This window comes from Balaenoptera musculus, chromosome 3, assembly GCF_009873245.2.
Source record: "Balaenoptera musculus isolate JJ_BM4_2016_0621 chromosome 3, mBalMus1.pri.v3, whole genome shotgun sequence".
In the NCBI taxonomy this organism is placed as follows: Eukaryota; Metazoa; Chordata; class Mammalia; order Artiodactyla; family Balaenopteridae; genus Balaenoptera; species Balaenoptera musculus.
In genome coordinates, this window is record NC_045787.1 from 150,264,232 (window position 1) to 150,279,979 (window position 15,748).

The window sequence follows — 15,748 nt, forward strand, 5'->3', positions numbered from 1 at the left end:
ACTAAGGAGCCCGCCTGCCGCAACTAAGACCCAACGCAACCAAATTAATTATTTTTTTTTAAGGCAAAGCAATTTTTAAAAAAATAAATAAAAAGAAAAACCTTAACTGTGTTACAAACTTCTCAAATTGTTTAATCATCCAATTACTCCTAAGGGAAATGTTACATCTTATTATCAAAAAAAGTCTGTACAATCCTAGTATTAAGGAAGGATGGTAATAAAATGTACACCCAAACACTTCCAATCCAGAGTCATTCACAAAATCATTCCCTATCATAAGAATGGAAGCTAGGGCTTCCCTGGTGGCGCAGTGGTTAAGAATCTGCCTGCCAATGCAGGGCACACGGGTTCGAGCCCTGGTCCGGGAAGATCCCACATGCCGCGGAGCAACTAAGCCCGTGAGCCACAATTACTGAGCCTGCGCGTCTGGAGCCTGTGCTCCTCAAAGGGAGAGGCCGCGACAGTGAGAGGCCCGCGCACCGCGATGAAGAGTGGCCCCCGCTTGCCGCAACTAGAGAAAGCCCTTGCACAGAAACGAAGACCCAACACAGCCATAAATAAATTAATTAATTAATTAATTTAAAAAAAAAAGAATGGAAGCTAAACACAAACAAATTTCTATTCTTAATGCATATTTTTAAATGACTTAAGTCTTGAAGAAATAGAAGAAATCACACAGAAAAGAAAATATTAAGCTAATAGATAAATTTTTTACTGTAGTATAGATGATTTACAATACTGTGTTGGTTCCAGGTGTACAGCAAGGTGATTCAGTTTTTTTTTTCAGATTACTTTCCCTTACAGGTTATTATAAGATACCAAATATTGTTGTTCCCTGTGTTATACAGTAAATCCTTGCTGCTTATCCATTTTATGTGTAGTAGTTTGTATCTGTTAATCCCCTACTCCTAATTTATCCCTCCCCACCCTTCCCTTTCCCCATTGGTAACCATAAGTTTGTTTTCTATGTCTGTGAGCCTGTTTCTGTTTTATATACAGATGCATCTGTATTATTTTTTAGATTCCACATATAAGTATTAATATACTGTCTTTCTGTCTGACTTCACTTAGTATGATAATCTCTAGGGCCATCCATGTTGCTGCAAATGGCATTATTTCATTCATTTTCATGGCTGAGTAATATTCCATTCTACACACACACACACACACACACACACACACACACACACACACACACACACACACACACCACATCTTCTTAAACCAATCATCTATTGATGGGCATCTAGGTTGTTTCCATGTCTTGGCTATTGTAAATAGTGCTGTTATGAACATTGGGGTGTCTGTATCTTCTCAAATTAGAGGTTTTGTTTTTTGTTTTTTGTTTTATATAGCAGGTCAAATTAGACTTTTCATCTTTTCTGGATATATGCCTAGGAGTAGGATTACTGGATCATATGGTATCTCTACTTTTACTTTTTTAAGGAACCTCCATACTGTTTTCCATAGTGGCTGCATCAATTTACATTCCCACCAACAGTGTAAAAGGGTTCCCTTTTCTCCACACTCTCTCCAGCATTTGTTATTTGTAGACTTTTTGATAGTCATTCTGACCAGCGTGAGGAACCACAAGATCTGAGGTATGCCTGTATATGAAATTCTAGAAAAGACTAATATAATCAATAGTGAAAAGAAAACAAACAAGTAATTGCCTCAGGGCAGACTGGGGGAGAGAGAGAAATGACTGATAACGAGCACAAGGGTACCTCCTGAGATAAGTGTTCTGTATCTTGATTATGGTGGTGGTTACACAGGTGGATACCTTGACTAAAATTCAACCATGGACTTCCACTTACTTGTCATGACAAATAAAGAGGTTAATAAATCTTTTCTCAAGAATAAACTTAAAAAGCTGACAAAATAGTCAAAAACAACTATTTCAGCTTGGAAACTGACCAAAAGCATACAACAAAATTAAAAATATTTATTCACGAAAACTGTTTAACTTTGGGTAAGAATACCATGAGTCTCTGCAATTCATACCAAGAGCTTCTCCCATATACCCTCCTCCCCTAGATCTATGAACCCAGGAAGGGCAAGACATGCCTATCAACAATTTCACTCTCACAGCTGGAGGGAACTCACTAGGTTGGAACATTTTTAGTCTATCTTACTGGTCAATAGCCTGTGGCTGGGTCCTATATGAGGCAAGCAACAAACCAAAGAACGAGTCAAAGTTTTATCAGGAAATTCCAAGAAGTGAGACAGGGAGTGTCGTGGGGAGGAGGAAAAATATAAAGCTTTATAAAGTGTTCAAACTTAAGTTGTTATCAACTTAAAACAGACTCCCCTAAGTTATTTTATGTAAGCCTCATGATAACCACAAAGCAAAAATCTATAGAAGACACACAAAAAATAAAGAGAAGGGAATCTAGGCATACCACTATAGCAAATCATCAAATCACAAAAGAAAAGAGCAAGAGAAGAAAGGAACGGAGGAATTATAAAACAGCCAGAAAACAACTAACAAAACGGCCATAAGTACACAGCTATCAATAATTACTTTAAATGTAAATGGACTAAATTATCCAATCAAAAGACTGAGAGTGGCTGAATGGTTTAAAAAAAAAAAAAAAAAAGACCCATCTATATACTGCCTACAAGAGATTCACTTCAGATGTAAGGACACCCACAGACTGAAAGTGAAGGTATGGAGAAAAAGATATTCCATGCAAATGGAAACCAAAAGAAAGCTGGGGCAGCTATGGTTATAGCAGACAAAATAGACTTTATAAGACAAAGACTGTAATAAGAGACAAAGTTCACAGCAGAAAGAAATGAAGCAAGGACTAAAAACACAAGGGAAAAAAATCAGTGGAAGTAAGAGCTGGTTCTTTAAAAGATAAACAAAACTGACAAACTTTTAGCTAGACTCACTAAGAAAATGAGAGGGCTCAAATAAAATCAGAAATGATAGAGGAGGCATTACAACTGATACCACAGAAATACAAAGGGTCATAAAAGACTGCTAACTATATGCCAACAACTTGGACATCATCAAAGAAATGGATAAATTCCTAGAAACATACAACATACCAGATTGAATCATTAAGAAATACAAAATCTAGGGACTTCCCTGGTGGTCCAGTGGGTAAGACTCCATGCTCCCAATGCAGGGGGCCTGGGTTCGATCCCTGGTCAGGGAACTAGATCCCACATGCCTGCCACAACTAAGAGTTCACATGCCACAACCAAGATCCTGCATGCCGCAACTAAAGATCCTGCAGGCCAAAGCTAAACATGCCGCAGTGAAGATCCCGAGTGCCACAACTAAGACCCGGCACAGCCAGAATAAACAGTAAATAAAATTTAAAAATATTAAAAAAAAGAAAAGGAAAAAGTATTTATTAAAAAAACAATACAAAATCTGAACAGACCAATTACTAGTAAGGCAATTCAATCACTAATCAAAAACCTCCCAACAAACAAAAGTCCAGGGCCAGATAGATGGCTTCACTGGTGAATCCTACCAAACATTTAAAGGGGAACTCAACACCAATCCTTCTCAACATCTTCCAAAAACCAGAAGAGGAGGGAACACTTCCAAACTCATTTTACAAGGCCAGCATTACCCTGATAACAAAACCAGACAAGGATCCCACAAGAAAAGAAAATTACAGGCCTATATCCCTGATGAATATAGATGCAAAAATCTTCAACCAAATATTAGCAAACTGAATTCAATACACTGAAAGGATCATACACCATGATGAAATAGGGTTTAGTCCAGGCATGCAAGGATGATTCAACATCTGCAAGTCAACGTGATAAACCACATTAGCAAAATGAAGGATAAAAATCATATGATCATCTCGAAAGATGCAGAAAATGCATGTGACAAAATTCAACATCCATTTATGATAAAAACTCTCAACAAAGTAGGTAATGAGGAAACATATCTCAGAATAATAAAGAACATATACGACAAGTCCACAGCCAACATCATACTCAACAGTGAAAACGTGAAAGCTTTTCTTCTAAGATCAGGACCAAGACAAGGATGCCAACTCTTACCACTTTTATTCAACATTAAAGTCCTGGCAAGAATAATTAAGTAGATGGAGTTGCCAGGGGCTTGGGAGAGAGAGAGATGGGGGGAGTTATTGTTTAATGGTACAGCATTTCACTTTGGGAAGATGAAGAATGTTCTAGAGATGGATGGTGGTAATGGTTGCACAAGAATGTGAATGTACTTAATACCAATGAACTGTACACTTAAAATGGTTAAAATGGTAAATTTTGTGTTATGTATATTTTATCACAATTTTTTTTAAAGCAAAAGCTTATATTTACATACCCTCATTGAAAAATCTCCAAGACACATATCAATAAATGAAAAAAAGAAACAGAACAGTAAATAAAGCATGATATCTTTTGTGTAAAAGAAAAAAAAGAAATGGCATTGATAAATTTTTATCAGGCCATCAAAAATAGAAATAATTCAGTTTACAACCTTCAACCATGACTCTAGTCCAAAAGTAATTTTTAGGAAAAATTTTCTGTTAACTAAAAAACTGAATTTAAAAAGTCTTTCTTATGTAATTTGTTCAAGTAGCTTAAGGTTTAATAATTTTTCTAAGTACTTTTCCACCTTAAGAAAAAGAAGCAGGATTTATATTAAGGAAACCAAATGATAGTCAGCATTGTACTCAACACTAAAGAAGAAACCACAATTTTGCCTCTCATAACTTGCTACCTCTCCTGGGTCCCATAGTCAGCCATTTCGAGAGGAATCTCTAAAAACCCCTAACCCTGGGAAAATACTTCTTGCTCCCAGCTATCATGGTAAGATTCCTGACCTCATACCTGACAGAATGGCTATCATCAAAAAGACCACAAATAACAAATGTTGGCAAGAAAGTGGAGAAAAGGGAACCCTCGTACACTGTTGATGAGGCTGTAAATTGGTGCAGCCACTGTGGAAATCAGTATGGAGGTTTCTCAGAAAACTAAAAATAGAACCGCCATATGATCCAGCAATCCCACTCCTGCACGTATATCTGAAGAAAACAAAAACACTAATTCAAAAAGATACATGCACTGCAATGCTCACAGCGGCATTATTTACAATAGCCAAGATATGGAAGCAACCTAAAAGGTTCACTGACAGGCTAATGTATAAAGAAGATGTGGCATACATATACAATAGAACACTATTCAGCCATAAAAAAAAAAGAAATTTTAACATTTGCAACAACACGAATGGACCTGGGAAAATATTATACTAAGTTAAGTAAGTCAAACAGAGAAAGACAAATACTGCATGTTATCACTTATATGTGGAATCTAAAAAATAAAACTAGTGAATATAACAAAAAAGAAACAGACTCACAGACAGTGAACAAACTAGTGGTTACCAGTGGGGAGAGGGAAGGGGGAGGGGCAAGACAGGGGTACGGGATTAAGAGGTACAAACTACTATTTAGAAAATAAATAAGCTACAAGGACATATTGTACAGCACAGGGAATACAGCCAATAGTTTGTAATAACTGTAAATGGAGTATAATCTACAAAAATTTTGTATCACTGTTTTGTACACCTGAAAGTAATATAATTTTGTAAATCAATCACACCTGAATGAAAACAATAAATAAATTCAAATTTTAATATTAATAAATTTTTAAAAGATAAGATTCCTGGAGAAACTCAAATATCAAGCCAACTACTTTTTCACTGATCCTTTCTAAGGCACTTCTGCCTTCAACTCTTTCCCAATAAGCTCCTCCCAAACATTCTTACATCAATATTTAAGTTCTTTCAAGATCCACTCTATTCCCTTGCTACAAGCATTATCAAGACTTCGTAAGCCTAAAAATAACCAATCCTAGTAACAATAAAATTACCTCTACTCTGCTTTATCATCAAATTTTTTATTCAGGTCTCTATACATTGACACAGAATAATTTCCAAACCAATTATTAATTTAAAACACAAGATTCAGAACCACATGTTTGGAATGATATTATTTGTATAAAGTAAAACACACACACAGCTTTCTGCTTTAAAATTCATCTGGTAGAATATACAAGAAACTGCCAAGAATGTGAGAGGGAATTTGAAGGACAGAATAGGGAAAGAGATTTTCTCTACTGTTTGGATTTTGAACCATGTGCAAATATTACTTTCGTTTTTCTTTAGCAAACTTGTACACTCTGGAAATAATTTGAAGTTTTGACATTAATTCTAAAGAGCATATTCCATATCCACTGCCTCCACTTATCACCCTCTTCTCTCTTTCATATGCTATATATTCTGAATCTGCCTTCCCTTTAAGATCATGAAAGATCTCCTCGCCACCAAATTGACATGCCTCTCCTCAGCTTTCATTCCACTAGCCATTTTGGTGAACCCCTTCTTTATGATACTGTAACTTAGTGTTTGTGACACTGCTCAACTGAGTTTTCCTCCTAGTTCTGACCTCTCCTTTTCTGCCTCTTCTTTCCATTCCTCTCACCTAAATAAAAGTATTTACCAGTATTCTGTACTCATCTCTTTCTGTCTCTACTCTGTCACTTTGCAATGGCATTCACTCTTGGGCTTTCAATTACAAACTCAATTCAAATGACTACAGGATGTACAACTGCACCTACACCTTTCAGCTCATCTCTAGTCCTACCATTTCTAATTTGCTGTGAAATTCTACTAAACATTTGAAGAATTATCAATCTTTCACAAACTCTTCAAAAAAATAGAAGAGGGGGAATACTTTCCAGTTCATTCTATGTGATCAGTACTACCTTGATACCAAAACCAGACATGGACAACTGAAGAAAAAAAGAAACCAATATCTCATATGAATATAGATGTAAAAATCCTCAACAAAATACTAGCAAACCAAAACCAGTATAACAAGGATCATACTCCATGACCAAGTAAGATGCATCGAAAGAATGCAAGGTTGGTTTAAGATCTGAAAATCAATTAATTATACCATATCAATAGATTAAAGGGCAAACACAACATAATTTATACACAGAAAGAGCATTTGACAAAATTCAACACCACTTCATAATAAAAACACTCAATAAACTAGGAATAGATGGGAACTTCCTCAACCTGATAAAAGGTATCTACAGAAAAAATCCACAGTTAATATTAGACTTGATGGTAAAAGAATGGAAGTTCTCCCCTTAGATCAGGTACAAGACAAGGATGTCCACTCTCAGCACTTCTATTCAACATTGTGCTAGAGGTTCTAGTCAGGGCAACTAGGCAAGAAAAAGACAAGGCAACCAGATTAGAAAGAAAGATATAAAACTATATCTTAAGATGCAATGATCTTTTAAGTAGAAAATTCTAAGGAATCCACTAAAAAACTATCAAACTAATAAAGTTCAGCAAGGTTACAGAATACAAGATCAATAAGCAAAAATAAATTGTATTTCTATACATTCATCTGAACAATCTGAAAATAAAATTTTTTTAAAATTCTATTTACGAAAGCATCGCAAGGAATAAAATACTTAGACATAACTTAAACAAAAGACATGCAAAACTTATACTCTAAAAACTACAAAACATTTTTGAGAGAAAATAAAGATGATCTAAATAAATGGAGAGAGGGACTTCCTTCATGGTCCAGTGCCTAAGACTCCGCACTCCCAATGCAGGGGGCCCGGGTTTAGGGAACTAGATCCCACATGCCACAACTAAGAGTTCGCACGCTGCAACTAAAGATCCCACATTCTGCAACTTAGACCCAGCACAGCCAAATAAATAAATATTTTAATAAATAAATGAATGGACAGACATTCCATGTTCAAGGACCGAAAGACAATATTAAAATGGCAATACTCCTCAAATTGACATACAGATTCAAAGCAATCCCTAATAAAATCCTGGTTGATTTTTTGGTGAAAATTGACAAGCTGATCCTAAAATTCACATGGAAATCCAAGGGTCCCAAAATAATCAAAACTATCTTAGAAAAAAAAAAGTTGGAGGACTAACACTTCCTGATTCCAAAATCTACTACACAGCTACAGTAATCAAGATAGTGTGGCACTGGCATAAGAATGAACATATAGATTAATGGAACAGAATTGAGAGTCCAGAAATATATAGTCACGTTTACACTCAACTGATTTTCAACAACAGTGCCAAGACCATTCAATAGGCAAAGAATCGTCTTTCCAACACATGGTGCTGGGAAAACTGTACAGCCAGATGCAAAAGAATGAAACTTGACCCCTATCTCACACTATACAAAAATTAACTCAAAATAGATCAAAGACTTAACTGTAGGAGCTAGAACTATAAAACTCATAGAAGAAAACATATGCATAAATTTTTATGAGCTTGAATTAGATAATGGTTTCTTAGATATGACATCAAAAGCACAAGCAACAAAAGAAAAACTAGATAAACTGGACATCAAAAATTAAGAACTTTTGTGCTTCAAGACACTATCAAGAAAGCAAAGGGACAGCCCCCAGAACTGGAGACAATTCTTACAAATCACATATGTGATAAGGGACTTGTACTTAGAACATATATTTTTTTAAACTTTTATAACTCAAAAATAAAAAGACAAATAACGCAATAAAAATTAGCCAGAGTGGTGCTGGGAAAACTGGACAGCTACATGTAAAAGAATGAAATTAGAACACTCCCTAACACCATACACAAAAATAAAACTCAAAATGGATTGAAGACCTAAATTTAAGGCTGGACACTATAAAGCTCTTAGAGGAAAACATAGGCAGAACAATCTCTGACATAAATCACAGCAAGATCTTTTTTAAAAGACCCACCTCCTAGACTAATGAAAATAAAAACAAAAATAAACAATGGGACCTAATTAAACTTAAAAGCTTTTGCACATAAAAGGAAACTATAACAAAATGAAAAGCCAACCCTCAGAATGAGAGAAAATATTTGCCAACGAAGCAATTGACAAGGAATTAATCTCCAAAATATACAAAGAGCACATGCAGCTCAATATCAAAAATACAAACAACCCAATCAAAACATGGACGAAGACCTAAATAGACATTTCTCCAAAGAAGACATACAGGTGGCCAATAAACACATGAAAAGATGCCCAACATTATTAATTATTAGAGAAATGCAAATCAAAACTACAATGAGGTATCACCTCACACCGGTCAGAAGGGCCATCATCAAAAAAATCTACAAACAATAAATACTGGAGAGGGTGTGGAGAAAAGGAAACCCTCTTGCACTGTTGGTGGGAATGTAAATTGATACAGACACTATGGAGAACAGCATGGAGGTTCCTTAAGAAACTAAAAACCGAACTGCCATATGACCCAGCAATCCCACTCCTGGGCATATACCTGGAGAAAACCATAATTCAAAAAGATACATGCACCCCAATGTTCACTGCAGCACTATTTACAATAGCCAGGACATGGAGCAAACCTAAATGTCCATCAACAGAAAAATGGATAAAGAAGATGTGGTACATATACACAGTGGAATATTAGCCATAAAAAGGAATGAAACTGTGCGATCTGCAGAGACGTGGATGGACCCAGAGACTGTCATACAGAGTGAAGTAAATCAGAAAGAGAAAAATATCATATAATATCGCTTATATGTGGAATCCAGAAAAATGATACAGATAAACTTATCTGCAAAGCTGAAATAGAGACACAGATGCAGAGAATGGATGTATGGATACCAGGGGGGGAAGGAGGGAGTGGGATGAATTGGGAGACCGGGACTGACATACATACACTACTATGTATAAAATAGATAACTAATGAGAACCTACTGTACAGCACAGGGAACTCTACTCAATGCTCTGTGGTGACCTAAATGGGAAGGAAATCCAAAAAAGAGGGGCTATATGTATACATATAGCTGATTCACTTTGCTGTACAGCAGAAACTAACACAACATTGTAAAGTAACTATATTTCAATAAAAATTAATTTTAAAAAAAACAGGAATTTTCAAATCATCACTAACGACTAGAGAAGTGATCCCATGCCAAATATGCAAAATTTGGAGGAGTTTTATTAGAAAATATTTTGGTTGAAAAAATCCAGAGAGACTATGCTGATCCAAAACCATAGTCCCGGGGACTCCCTTGGTGGCGCAGTGGTTAAGAAACCGCCTGCCAATGCAGGGAACATGGGTTCGATCCCTGGTCCAGGAAGATCCCACATGCCACACAGCAACTAAGCCCGTGCGCCGTAAATACTGAGCCTGTGCTCTAGAGCCCGCGAGCTACAACTACTGAGCCCATGCACGGCAACTACTGAAGCCCACGTGCTCTAGGGCCCACATGCCACAACTACTGAGCCCATGTGCTGCAACTACTGAAGCCCGCGCGCCTAGAGCCCGTGCTCTGCAACAAGAGAAGCCACCGCAATGAGAAGCCCGCACACCGCAATGAAGAGTAGCCCCCGCTCGCCACAACTAGAGAAAGCCTGCATGCAGCAATGAAGACCCAATGCAGCCAAAAAAATAAATTAATTAAATAAACAAACTAAAAAAAAAAAAAAAACATAGTCCCATACTTGAAAAACAAAACCGGAAAAGGGGAAAAGTAAAAGGGATTATTTTTATAACTTTCCCTCTCTCTCTTTCTCTCTCCCTCTGCTATGTCTTTGCTCTATCTCTCTTTCATGAACACGCACACATACACACACACACACACACACACACTGACTCATCCATATACCTCGGTTTTGGGTGATGAAATCAATAGACAGACTCTTTTGGAACCTTCAGAGAGCAGAAAACTGAAACACTAGTGAGTAGATAGGGCTACAGGAATAAAGGGTGACCTGATGAGAAGAGGTTAACAGTAGTAAGAATGGTAGCACGTCCCCTAAAACTGGTTTGAAAAGAGGGTCTCTGTTTACTGGATTCACCTGGTAAGGCAGTCAAAATTAGGTTGTGCCAGAATAAGGTGAAATCCATTGCCACATTATCTGCTTACAACTTTATCTCTGCTCTACATAAATAATGGTGTTTCTAGGATGCTGAAAATCACAATGAATGTAATCTCTTTCCTGTTGCTTTTTCTCTCATACTGAATAAAACATGGACGATTTCCACAATCAAAAAAAAAAAAAATTAGCCAAAGAATCGAAGTACACATTTCTCCAAAGATTATTTACAGATGGCAAGGAAATGCGTGAAAAGATGCTCAATACGAATAGCCATCAGGGAAATGCAAATCAAAACCACGATGTGATACCACTTTACACCCACCAGAATGGGTGTATGATCAAAAAGACATACAATAAGGCTTCCCTGGTGGCGCAGTGGTTAAGAATCCGCCTGCCAATGCAGGGGACATGGGTTTGAGCCCTGTTCCGGGAAGATCCCACATGCCGCGGAGCAACTAAGCCCGTGCGCCACAACTACTGAGCCTGCGCTCTAGAGCCCGAGAGCCACAACTACTGAAGCTCATGCGACTAGACCCCATGCTCCGCAACAAGAGAAGCCACCGCAATGAGAAGCCCATGCACCGCAACGAAGAGTAACCCCTGCTCGCCGCAACTAGAGAAAGCCCGCACGCAGCAACGAAGACCCAACGCAGCCAAAAATAAATAAAAATAAAATAAAATAAAATAAATAAAACATTTTTTAAAACTTATTAAAAATTTTAAAATAAAATAAAAAAAGACATACAATAACAAGTGTAGGCAAGGATATGGAGAAATTGAACCCTCATACACTTCTGGTGGATATGTAAAATAGTGAAGCCTCTTTGGAAAACAGTCTAGCAGTTCCTCAAAATGTTAAAATTAGAGTTACCATACGACTCAGCAATTCCACTCCTAGGTAAATAGCCAAAAGAAATTAAAATTTATGTCCACACAAAATCTTGTACATAAATGTTCACAAAGCAGCATTACTCATGAGAGCCCCACAATGGAAACAACCCAAATGTCCATCAACAGATGAAGGAATAATGTCACATCCATACAATGGAAAATTATCCAGCAATAAAAAGGAATGAAGCCTGATACATGTAACAACATACATAAAGCTTGAAAACATCATGCTAAGTAAAAAGAAGCCAGAAGGACCACATACTGTATGACTCCATTTACATGAAATATCCATATTGGTAAATCTATATAGACAGAGAGTAGATCAGTGATTGCTTAGGGCTCAGGGGGATTGGTACTGATGGCTTAGGGGTACAGAGTTTCTCTTTGGGGTGAAGAAATGCTCTAAAATTGGCTGTTGTGATGGTTACACAACTCTGTGAAAATACTAAAAGCCACTGAATTGTACATTTAAGTGGGTAAATTGTATGGTATATGAATTGTATCTCAATAAAGCTGTTTAAAAAAAATTAACCTACTGTGACCGAGTTAGAACACTAGTTATCTCTGGAGGGTACTGACTGGGAAAGGGCACAGGCGACCCTTCTGAGTGAGGTGCTGGAAATGTTCCATATCTTTATTTGGGTGGCAGTTACATGGATGTATGTACTGAGCTATACAATTAAGGTTGGTTCATTTCATTGTATGTCAACAATACTTTTTTAAGAACGGCTTTTTTTAATAATAAATATTTGTGAGTGAATGAATATTTTAATTAATCCTCATAAAAACCTAAGAAGTATATATAATTATTATGAGGAAACACAGGTTCAGAAAAGTAACTTGCCCAAAGCCACAAAGCAGGCACTTGCACATCTGTCTCTCAACTCCAAATCCTGACTCCAATACTCCATGACTTAATCTTTGGATTTCTTCCAACTAGAACTGCTGCCTAATGTAAGGTATGCACACATAAATATTCGATGAATTATACTTTATGCTTATATTTAAATTATAGCATATAATTTATATATTTAAATTATTAAATATAATTCAATAAAATATACATTTAAATTATATATATTTAAATTATTAAACGCTATATAAAGGCACAGAAGGCTAAAATTATTATATGCTGTAGGAAGCTATATGGAGAATAATAAGACTTAAGGTGATCCTTGAATCTAAGAGAATATCATGAATAGGTAGGGATAAGTATGGGGGAAGACTGGAGGAATCATAGTGCCCTAGGAAAACATCCTGTAAGGAATAGTTTTCATCTTTTTAAGTGTTTCCTGTACATTTAGTTATTTAAACCAGTGGTAGCTACACCACCAAATACATGTAATTCCTTAAAGATATTTAAATAAGTAAAAACTCTTCTTGCTAGCACAGAACCACCTTCAGGCTCAAAATGGGTTTTCAAAGAATCACAGCAGATAAGGGATCAGTAAGAAGTGTTAAGTAGAGGCACCCCACAGATTTCAAAATTCCAGTGCTTCATGAGATTTAGCCACACTATTTCCACAGAAATTCTAAGAGTAAAAAGGTCACTGCTCAGCCAATTTAAACGAACAACCTAACATATACTTCAACTGCTATTTAAGTTGCTACCCTTCAAAATGAAAAAAAAAATAAAAATCACTAAAATAATGGCTTATCTTCAATTACTTGAACAGAGGCTACAGAATGAATTACCACTGTGTCTGCAAAGAAGGAACAGTGTCTAGATGCCAACAGTCTCTTCTTAATCACGACAGTTAGAAACAAAATGTCTCTACAGAATGCACAAGCAGGAAAGGTGACCCCAAAATGAGACTTGTTACATCACAGGTTGGTAGTGTCCTTGAAAAATCTCCAATTTGGAAGATATTATTTTTCTTTTTTGTTCAGCACTTCCACCATCTTGATCTATCTGAAGAACAATCACTGACAAGATAATTTAAAATCTTGACATTCTCCCTACCAAACCTGTCAAAATTGCTCTGAAAGCTTGGGGGCATAGCGACCTTAACAGTCCTCTATGAATGACTGACTCTTACGCCTAAATAAGTCGCCATTCAAGAAACTTGGTACCAAGCTCTTCATCAACTGATCAGCTTGACTGTTTCTCCAATTTAAAAAAAGGTAAACGGACATCTACACACACACACACCTGATGCTCTATATTCCAGTGTATACTCAGCCTCAGTTTAGCACAAGTGTGTAAAAACAGAATCCAAACACACTGAGAAATAATTAGTTATTTACTGAGTCCTTGGACACTATTTTAGGTACCTCACATGCATTATAGAGGTTACTCCTCCCAATAACTCTATGGGGTAGGCATCATTATTTTACGTTATTTTTATCACGATTTTACACCTTAGGAAACATTCAAAATCAAACAGCTGGTAATTTCTTAAGTTCGTAAAAGGGCAAGTTGGGAATTGAAGCGCGATGTGTCTGATTCCAAAGAGACACATTTTTGGATTCAACGAAAAGGCACTGCCTCTAACAGGAAAAAATAAAGACAGTTGCATAAACTTTCACTTTTTCCTGTGTGTTATCATTCTCAGTGACTAAATACAAGAACAAGAACAAGAACATTGGAGTCAGTCTGGCTGGATTCAAAACCAGCTCAACGACTTACGCCATGTGTGTCTTCGATCCTCAGTTATCTAATATGTAAAGTGAGGAGGATAACAGTACCTATCTCACAAGATTGTCGTGAAGATTCAACAAATGTGTACATGTAAAAGGCCTGAAACACTATCACCGTACAGCGCGGAAACATACTAGTTCTGTTGGAAGGAAAGTGGTAAATGATGGTAAGGATTCCCAAGGAACATCTTTATATCTGGGCAAAAAAACTAGATCACTCACCAACAAAACAGTAGCCTGGAGGAGGGAGGGAGCGTGAGGAGAAAGGAGCGGAGGGGCCCAGTCGCCCTGACTCCACGAGAAGTCCTGGCTGTGAGACCCCGCGGAAGGAGGCGGCACGGCCGGAGGCCGCTCGCGGGGTGCTCAGGGTGAGGAAGACGCCTTCGAGGGGCTGGCGAAAACCAGAGCCCTTCGCCGGGGGACCCCGGGGAGAATGAAGGCCGCACCCTCTGTGTGAGGGGCGCGGTCCGGGGACCCGAGGGCGGAAGCCCATCCGGGGTCACCAGGGGCCCACCCGGCGTCGGGAGGCGCCCAGTACCCTGAGGGGCCATCCCCGGTTTTCCAAGGGGCCTACCCCGCCGTCCCAAAGGACCGTCCCTTCAGGAGGCGCCCACCTCGGCGTCCGGAGAGACCCGCCTCACCGTCGAGAGGGCCCTAACCCCAAGTCAGAGGCGCCCATCCGGGAGAGGAGCGGGCCGCGGCCCCCCTGAGGGAGAGAAGGAGGCGGGAAGCAGGCGGGCGGGAGGTGTACCGAAGCGGCAAGTACTCACCGACTGGTCCCCGCCGCTTCGCTGAGCCCCTCCTCTCGGGTGCCGCGGGTCACGAGCGTCCGCAGCACGTTAGGAACTAGCTGCGGGCGAGCGCACGCGAGGTTGAGGTACCGCGGGGAGACGAGCTCTCGGGGCAGGCGCATGCGCGGGCGTCCGGGGACGGAACCAACCCGCACTGCGGGGGGAGACTGCCGCCAGGACATACCAACCGTGTGAGGTGGGGGGCGCCATCAGCGCGAGGTGGATTCCATCTCCAAGGGCAGACTGGGCACCTCCCGGTGGTCTCGCAGTTTGTTCGTTTGCTTTATCATTTGCTAGTGCTTTGAGAGAAACCAAAGAGTAGTAACAGGGTCCCCGAAACCCTACAGTGAAACCTTCAAAGGCTTCTCTGCCACATCAAGCCTCCTCTGGCCCTGTCTTTGCATGTATCTAAAGTTAGACGGAGGACTTCCCTGGTGGCGCAGTGGTTAAGAATCCGCCTGCCAACGCAGGGCACACGGGTTCAAGCCCTGGTCCGGGAAGATGCCACATGTCGCAGAGCAACTAAGCCCACGTGCC

General features: G+C 38.7%; 1 protein-coding gene across 1 annotated transcript in view; it reads right to left on the minus strand.

Annotated features, from left to right (window-relative positions):
• Positions 1–15,332, minus strand: part of UIMC1 (ubiquitin interaction motif containing 1) — a 144,105-nt gene extending 128,773 nt beyond the window's left edge. Inside the window, 1 exon segment of the mRNA XM_036847772.1 lies at positions 15,191–15,332. The gene's annotated coding sequence lies outside the window, so the exon portion shown is untranslated.
• Between the last annotated feature and the right edge of the window lie 416 nt (positions 15,333–15,748).